Source organism: Urocitellus parryii, chromosome 7 (genome assembly GCF_045843805.1).
Source record: "Urocitellus parryii isolate mUroPar1 chromosome 7, mUroPar1.hap1, whole genome shotgun sequence".
Classification (NCBI taxonomy): Eukaryota; Metazoa; Chordata; class Mammalia; order Rodentia; family Sciuridae; genus Urocitellus; species Urocitellus parryii.
The window spans coordinates 805,193-814,570 of record NC_135537.1 but is presented as its reverse complement, the minus strand read 5'-3'; the positions used below and the strand labels follow the sequence as shown (position 1 = coordinate 814,570).

The window sequence follows — 9,378 nt, the reverse complement described above, 5'->3', positions numbered from 1 at the left end:
CCTGGGGCCAAAACAATAACAAAAATATATCTGAAGCTTTGGTTCCAGGCCAGCAGGTACCTGGGGCTTATCTCTTCCCTGCTGTCAGTGGGACAGAGGCTGCTGCACTCGGGAGGGACATGCTGAGCAGAACAGGCCCACACCCACTCAGCTCCTGATGGAGCAGGAGCAAAGAGGACTCTGGAGGAAACGACCCTCACACAGTGCCCCAGAAGCCACCAGGGTAAGAGATGAGGGACAGGGACGCTGGATTCATTTGGAAACTCTGTGTGGAGAAGCAGTGCCTGAGGACTTCCAGAGACAGTGGGAACCTCAGTGTGGAGCAGGAGCTCCCAAGAGGAAGGGCACTCGACCAGGAACAGGCAGCCAGAGAACTCGTCGCTGAGAGCTCAGTCCTGGTCCCTGGTGCCAACCCAGTACAAGGACTTGGTTTTGAGAAAAAGGAAAGAAGAAAGTTTATAAAGCTATCAAAGGAGAAACTCAGGGGACTCCTGCCCATCAGCAGGAACGGAGCGGGGGTGGCTTTATAGAGGTGATTCAGAGAAAATGAGATCAGGGAGGAGAGATCAGGAAGGGGAAGATCTGGGAAAAGAAGATCTGGGAGCTGAGGCTGTGGCTCATGGAAGTGCACTTGCGCAGCATGTGTGAGGCACTGGGTTCGATTCTCAACACCGCATTAAAAATAAATAAAATAAAGGTTTGTCAACAACTAAAAAAATATTTTAAAAAAAAGATCAGAGAGAAATTTAGGGAAAAGATCAGAGAGGAGAAGGTCAGGGAAAAAAAGAGTGGGGGGGGGACATGTAAGTTTCAAAGCCACAAGGATCTGGTTAAAGCACACCCACCCTTGTGTGTCCGGGAGACCCTGTGAGCCAGACTGCACCCTCCTGGGGCGACAGAGAAAACCCCTGAGGTGATGTTCCCCACCCTGCGATAGAAATCGCCACAATCTTAAAACGTCAGAGACTTATTCTCCTAGAGTTCTGGAATCCTGATGTCAAAGTTGAGTCTAGGAGACAAAGGACTTTTTTGCAGAATGGTCTCTTCTGGGCGCTCCAGTGAGAAGCCATTCCTGAACGGTCCTTGTTCCCAGTGCCATTCCTGCCCATCTACATTATTTATTTATTTTTTTAATATTCATTTTTTTTAGTTGTAGTGGGACACCACACCTTTATTTATTTATTTATATGTGGTGCTGAGGATCGAACCCAGGGTCTTGCACGTGCTAGGCAAGCGCTCTACCGCTGAGTCAGGGCCTCCAGCCCTTTATTTTATTTTTTTAATATCTATCTTTTAGCTTTAGGTGGACACAGTGTCTTTATTTTCCATTTATGTGGTGCTGAGGATGGAACCAGGGCCCCACACATGCTGCATGAGCACTCCACCACTGAGCCACAACACCAGCCCCCATTCACGCCAATTTAATAACAAGGACACAGTTTTGAGAAAAAGGAAAAAGAAGTTTATTTCTTGGCTACCAAAGGAGGAACTCAGGGGGCTCCTGCCCAGAGGCTGTGGTTCTGCCCAGCAGGGAAAACAGGGCTTTTGAAGACGCTCTTCAAAGGCTACATCCAGGTGTGCCCTGACGGGGTCACAGTGCACCCTGGTGCTGTGTTGACATCCACTTGTTAATTTGGGAGATTGTCACTTTCTATTTCTTCCAGGACATCTCCTCCCTGTGGAGGACAGATAACTTAAGGTGATCTTGTTTCTGGCCCCCAGGTTAAGGAGGGGGAAAGGAAGATGAGGAAAAGAAAAACATGTCTCCTTTAAAAATCAGCCTCAGAGCTACATGCAGAAGGTGAAGTGGTCCATGTTACCTTCCCTGCCTCTTCCATTTCTGCATGGTGCCAGCTGTCCTTGGCTTGTGGCCCTCTCCCGCCATCTCTGCCCCTGTGGCATGGCTCTCTCATGAGCAGTCACTCCACAAAGCTTCCCCCATTCATGTTCAGGAGAGTCACAAGTTCAAAGCAGCCTCAGCAACTGTGAGGTACTAAGCAACTCAATGAGACCCTGTCTCTAAGTAAACTACAAAAAGGGCTGGGGATGTGGCTAGTGGTCCAGTGCCCCTGAGTTCAATCTCTGGTACCGAAAATAATAATGATAATAATAATAGCTATGGGGAAACCAAGCAGAGCTGTCAGAAGCTGCACATGGCGGGAGATGGACTTCACAGAGTTGGGCCAGGCAGGCCGCTAAACTAATAAAACACAACATGCCCAAGGGGGACTGCCTAATTATTATGTGGAGTTTCCAAAAGATATTATCCAAAATAACCAGTTTTCAACAACAACAACAAAAACACAAAATGATGACATGTGCAAAGAGGAAGGGTAGTGTGACTCTTATTTATTTATTTATTGGTGCCAGGGATTGAACTCAGGGGCACTCAACCACTGAGCCTCATCCCCAGCCCTTTTTTGTATTTTATTTAGAGACTGGGTCTCGCTGAGTTGCTGAGTGCCTGGCTTTTTGCTGAGGCTGGCTTTGAACTCATGATCCTCCTGCCTCAGCCTCCTGGGTCGCTGGGATGACAGGTGCATACCACCAGGCCCGGCTAGTGTGACTCTTGAACAGAAACAGAAGTAGGCAACAGTAACTCCCTCTAAAGGGTCCAGATTTTGGATTAGCAGACAAATATGTCACAGCTGTGTCTGTGCAGAGGTTCATGAACAGAGCGGCATTGGTGACAGGGACAGTGGCTCTGCGTGGGTAGGTGAACACCTTTCCACCACTGAGATGATCAGCTGGTAAGGAGGAGAGGCTTATTTTGGCTCACCTTTTGGAGTCTCGGCCCATCATGGTGGGCTCATGGGGTAAAGGCACAGGGCAGCCAGGAAGTAAAAGGCAGAGACAGCAAAGGGCTGGAGTCCCAATTTCCTCCTTCAAGGGCGCACCCCCAGAGAGCCAAATTCCTCCTACCAGGCCCCACCTCCCGAAGTTCTACCACCTCCTGACAGCACCGAGTTGAGACCACCTTCCACAGAGGGGACTTTAGGCGACATTCCAGATCCAAACTCTAGTAGTGGATCTAGTTAGCAAAGGTAGTTGGCTAGAGATAAGTGGAAGCAGAAGCAGGTGAGGGTGGCGTGGCTGTGATGGGGCCCCGAGGGGCACTCACTACCCAGCATGTGACACCACAGGACATCAACTCCCCCTCACCTTGTGTGGGTGGGCTATGGAAGAACACCCCCCCCTGGAAGACTATTAAGAGGTAAGATAGTGAGTACACCCCACAAAGGGGCCCACCTCCCTTCTCCATAATGGAGTTGCACACCAACTGCCCTGAGGGTGCCCACCTACTGCCCTGAGGGTCACTAACCTTGAGATGACCCTCCACTAGTGCTGTTAAGCCAGAAGGGCAACATGGCTCAGTGCACAGGTGCAGGGGCAGCACAAGCACCACGCAGCAGAGCCATGGCTGCCTGCCCGCCCCCCAGGTCTTGGGCCACGGTCAACTCCCCACATCCCACCTCACAAGAGTCCAAGGCTTTGTGTCAGGGTGTCTCATCCCTTGCAGGCCTGTCCCCTCCAGGGTGCGTCTTACTTTCTCTTGCTTCTCCCTCCCCTTCATAAACCTGCTCTCTTCACCATTCCTGTTTTGCTGTACCTCTGTTTCTGTAGGTATTTCACCCAAGGACCAAGGATCACCCCAGTCCTCTCACCCTCTCCTGAGAGTTGCATGGCCGCTGCCCAGCCTGGAGCATCAGAGGCAACAACCCCAGACCCTGTGTGCCTAGACAGGGGCGTGATTTCTCTTTCCCACACTACTGATACCCCGGTTAGCAGTGCCGAGTTCTGCTTCTTCATGTGATCAAGTACAGTATTAGGGAAGCACGCCGAGGCAGGCACATAAAAAAGGGGTCACATAGACTTCTCCCGGGAGAGAGAAGGGAGCCATAGTGATCTCCTGGTATCCCAAGAGTGAGGGTGTTGCCTTTTTAGGTCCTAGCCTTCCTTGTTCTCCCACACTCTTCCCCTCATCTCTCCTCCCAGCCTTTGTGACTAGGCCCAGGAAATGCTCTGTGAGATGGCCAAAAGGTGGGAACAAGCGGGCTGGAGGGGCCAGGGAGGAGGGATCCAAGCAGCAAGGGAGCCCAGGGTGAATTAATTAGCAGGCCCCTTGCGCTCAGGAGTTGCTTCATTAACAAAGTTTCAGATGGGCCCTCTAAGCCAGACTTTGGGAACATTAACATTTCAATTTCCCATAGGCACAGTTTCAAACCGGTTTGTTCAGTTTTCTTAAATCTGGCTAGAGTTTTCTATCTACACTGACCACCTGCTTTTTAAATTCTGACTTCACTACCACCTACCCTGGACATGATTTTGCCTTCCTACCTAAAGTTCCTCTGCCAGCACTTCCATTCCAAGATCCCTGAGTACCTTACCTCCAAGGGACAGTGCTGCACACCAAAGACTCTCCTCACAGCCTGTGCTGTGGGCAGTGGCCCTGCAGTTCCAGGACGCCCTGGTCTTCCCGAATCCCCCAGCAGCCCCTGGAACGGCACTAGGAGTTCAGGGTCCTGCGTGGGATCCCTTCCAGGTGAGACACTGTCTGCCAGGATGTGTCTGTGCTGCCTAGGGAATTGGAGCTCCAGGGTCAGGTTCACTGTGAAGTCACAAGGACCAATTCCTTCCAGGTTGGGGCCCTAGCAAAGTGTTTGCAGGGTCCCAAGTTTAGTTTAAAAAAATTTTTTTGATATAGGTTTTTCGTGATCCAGACTGGTCTTGAACTTATGGGCTTAAGTGACCCTCCTGCCTTACTCCCCCAAGTAGCTGGGACTACAGGAGAATGCCACCCCCCCCCATCATTTAGTAACATTTACAAAAGGAAAATACTTTAACCGCAATCAGTTGTGACTTCCTCATCCCACAGCTGGGCTCTCAGTCACTCCCACCCCTGCCACATGGGACATAGTGGGACACAGTTTTGTGTTCAATGGAAACGGTGTGGCGATGGGCAAGAGTGCGACATCTGAGTGGAGGGGAGAGTTCAAGAATGTCCATGCATTTCTTTTTTTTTTTTTTTAGGAATCACATTTCCTTTTAATTGAGCACTTCATTCACACCATGTCCTCTCTTGGCCACAGTTAGGTCCCGACGTGTCAAGAAGACCGCAGCGGACCAGAGTGAGAGCCAGTGTGAGCAGGCCGACCAGGGCTCCGGGCAGCACAACCAGCAAAAGGTTGGGAAGGCACATCCAAGTCTGCACCTTCTAACTGTGGGGAACCTCAACGCCAACACGGAAACCAAAATCCATCAGGAATGAAGTCCGTCCTCACGCACCCAAAGGCAGACAGACGGTTGGAGAAATCCAGCCCTGACCATCTGGCCTCTGCTACCAGGGATGGCTCCACGCCGGCATTTTTATAGAAAGAGGTTTTTTTTGGTTTTTATTTCATTTCCCAAAGAGGAGTAAGATCTACTAACAGGGACAGAATGGATCAGATCACATCAGCTCACTCACAGGGACATTCCGGGGTGGTGACCTGGGGCTGCTGAGAAGGTTCAGCACAGTGTGTGACAGTGGGAAAGCTCAGGGCAACGTGACAGAGCAGCCACCTACCTGGGACCCCATGTTGTCAGGGGGCCAGGTCACCCGGATCATCGACAGGAGTCATTTTGTACATTACAGTGCACACAGCAGGACAGGAAAGACACTTTCTGAGGGTGGGTGACTCAAAGGCTCTCTGCACAAGGTCCACGTCACCCTGCAGACAAAAAGCTGGAACCCGGGGCCTCAGGGCCTGCATTAGCTGGAGTCCACCCCGTCTTTGGTCACAGTGGCCTCGGGGGGAGCTGCTGGCTCTCCTCGTTCCGCTGCCTTCTCCTTCTCCTCCTCCTCCTCCTCGTCCTCCTGGGGATAGAGATCCGGGTACTTCTGCATGCATTCCTGCATGGCCCGGAACTGGTCCACACAGTCCGAGCCCTTGATGTCCTGTGTGCTATAGTGGAAGCAGGAGAAGGCCGATTTGAACTGTTCCCCACAGGGGCCGCTGGCCATGCCCCCCAGGCACGGGCAGTTCCAGTTAATGTCTCCGTTTGGCAGTATCAACCCGTGTTCCTCGTATGGATCGTTGGGGTCATCGGCCACCAACTCTGCATTACTGGGAGTTTCGTGGTCTTCTTTGGTCACAAATATGATGCGATCTTTCCCTTCCTGCCGGCAGTAGGCCATGGCGGCGGGCCTGGCTCCTCGGCCCCTCGCGAGCGGCGGCGGCGGCTGCTCCTACCCCTTCACGCCGTGACCTCGCTCTCCTCCTCGGGCAGGGCCATGTCCATGCATTTCTGCCCTTTTCAATATTTTATTCACTCACTGGGCACTGCAATAGACATGATCCACTAAAGCAAACAATTCTATGTTAAATTCTAAGCACTGCAAACACACTTAATCATGACAGGCCTATTGCAGACATTCCCCCTGTATGCTAAGCGTAAGTGCTAGATTTAAAGTCTTAAGTCTTTAGATCTTAAGTCCAGCAGATGCACACTCACTCAGATTATAGTGGAGTTGACGGCTGGCTGAGGAGACAGATCAGGTCGTAAAGAGACAAGAGACGTCTTTTTCTCACCAGAGTCAAGAAGCTGCTGTAGAGTTTTGAGAGTGGTGAGGACCACGCAAAAGATCAGGCAGATGAGAAGAGTAGGGATGCCAGGTCCAGGTCCTCATCAGGCTCTCAGGCTGTATGCATCAGTGTCAGCTGGCTGAATGTCTGTCCTTTTGCTCTATTATTTACACTAAATTTGGGGAGCTTCTGTTCACCCTTTGGGTCTCTATCAGCTGTTACCAGGTTTCTTAGTGACTTCTTGCCTCCTAGAGTCCAGACGTATGGTCTGGTGATTTCCACCCTGATATCACACCTCTGACTCTTACCAGGGTTAAGACAAATGACATGTGACTTTACCCCAACTCTTCCCAGGGTTGTGGAAAGTGACTTGCTTCATCAGGCTATGCCTGATTGACATATTGGAGGGATCCGTGGCTTGCCTGGTGAGGACTACAATTTTATTTTAAAATGCAGTTGTTTAGGCTCAGGCCTAAGGCCATCCTTACAGTCCACCCCCTTGATTCACAGTGCCCGTGCTTGGGGGATGCCCAAAGTGGGTGCTATGAATTAATATGGAGGCATTACCTATTCTGCTGGCCAAAGACTGGACTCCACACATGTCCAAAAGTCACTCCTCAATCCTTCGGTTCATAAGCGTGATGATTGGGTGTTCACGCTCTTGTGTGAGATGTGCCTCCCTCTAAACCTTGTTACGACATCGGCACTCCTCACCGTGGATTGTTGAATCATTTCATAAGCACCAATGGTGACCACAGTCTAATTACATCTGTTTTAGACTAATGTGGTAGCAATGTAATCTAGAATTGTAATCACAATGTAATCATAACTAGGTGGTACAATTGGGTTAAAACATTTATGTTTCCCTTATAGATAGGTCCCAATGGACTACTTCCTTTGCTTTGCCCAGTTGATTCCAATAGTCACCACAAGGTTATCAAATGCTCTGAGACACATTGAATCTAAGTATTGGCTGAAGAAAACGAACGTAGGTGGTCCCTCAGGATTGACATACATTGGTGTTACAATACTTGTTTTTGGCATTTTGTTTTCATAATAATACAAACATCCATCCTGAAAAACAGTGCCTAGTCTTTCTGGAATCCATCCTAGTTCTATCCATTGTAACAGATCAAAATCCTCATGAGGTTTACTAAGGTCTGGGTCAGTGCATTTCCTCAGTTTTGTGTGAGATCAGGCAAGGCAAGTGGCAACCAAAGGAGGCAGATTTAAAAAGGCCACTGAAGGGGGCTGGGGTCGTGGCTCAGCGCTAGAGCGTCACCTCGCTTGTGCAGGACGCTGGGTTCGATCTTCAGCATCACATAAAAATGAATAAGTAAAATAAAGGTGTTGTTTCCAACTACAACTAAAAAAATAAATATTTACAGAAAAACAAAGGCCACTGAAGGAGGCTTTATTTGAGACTCGCTCCCGAGTGGAACTTGGGAGACTGACAGAGGGGACAGAAGAAGGGTCTGAGGAGAAAGAGTGTGGGGGCTCGACTGGACTGGAATTTTATGTGGCTTAGGCAGGAAGGGAAGGGCTTGGGACAGGAAAAGGTGTTTTTAGAGTCCCTTGTCCCGCTGGAGTTGGTGGGGGGGGCTGGCTGAACCCCAGGATTGGCCAGAAGACAGGCGTTAGCCAGGAGATCCCACTGATTGACAGGCATTTCCATTGGCGCCTGATTGATGTTTCTTTCCCGCCTGGGCTGCTTTGTCCTAAGTCACCGCCACTGACCTGACAGTTTGCACGTGCATATATCATGCAGTAAGGGAAATAATCATTAAATGATTGGATTCTGATTTTATTTTTCTTAGTTTGTTTCAATATCTTTATTATTTATTCAATATTAATGTAAAATGTGGATATTGGCCTGAATGTGCCGATATTGGTTTGGTCCTGCTATTAAGATCAATATTTTTGCATGTTTAGGTATTATGACCTGCAGTACTTCTGGAAAATATGCTTTATGCATAAAAGTATACATTTATAAGTATTGCATTTTGGTTCCTTGTATCTAAGGACAAGAGCTGAGTCTATCTCATTGGTTGGATCAGGTTGTAGTAGAATAGTAGGTAAATGGCTCAATATTAAGCTTTTGTGAAGCAATGACAGCAGTTGCAAATCTATTATGTTCTAATAGCACTGTGTCTTTTACATGGTCTATGCACTCCAAAGATTCTAAGTTACAGGCATGAAAATTAGATATGAACACATGGGTTATTTGGTTTTTAAAGTTATCACAAGTATGTGGGAATGTATGGATATACCCACTTCTCAGCATAAGCTTTGCGTGAAATCCAAGGATCTAGAAACAAGCTTATTTCTGATGTACATACTTGTCCTGTAGAAAGCAACAATGTTGTATATATGTTACAATGACATGAGCTTGATTTACATTCCTTGTTATAGAATTAAGCATCTCCTGATAAATGGTATGGTTTTTCATTGTTTCATGTTATTCCTATATTTTAAATATTTCAATTTTCTAGTGAATCTATCATGAAATATCTGCAACAGTATCTAAATGTCATTTCAAACCTAGTAGCCTACAGTAAACTTATAAATCTAAATTAAGGTTGTTCACAACAATTTTTCATGAATCATAAGGTTTGTTACAATCAATATAATTCACAATGCTAGCATAAACAGGAATTTGGAAGCTATTTTCAATGAATGCTATAAAATGATATTCTAAGTTCCACTGTTTGTGTTCCAGATAGGTGATGACACAGACAAGACATCCAAGGTATACATAGGGCAAGGTTTGTGCTAGAACAACAATAACAAGACAGCAAAGCATTACTTTTGT

The 9,378-nt window shown here is 48.1% G+C and overlaps 1 non-coding gene and 1 pseudogene across 1 annotated transcript; one reads left to right on the top strand and one right to left on the bottom strand.

The window, feature by feature from the left end:
• Positions 1-5,033: 5,033 nt before the first annotated feature.
• LOC144255857 (mitochondrial intermembrane space import and assembly protein 40 pseudogene) lies at positions 5,034-6,273 on the bottom strand (annotated as a pseudogene).
• Positions 6,274-7,186: 913 nt separating this feature from the next.
• Positions 7,187-7,288, top strand: LOC113197541 (small nucleolar RNA U13). Its single transcript, XR_003302715.1, has one exon. It is a non-coding gene; the product is annotated as a small nucleolar RNA U13 (small nucleolar RNA).
• The last annotated feature ends 2,090 nt before the right edge of the window (positions 7,289-9,378 follow it).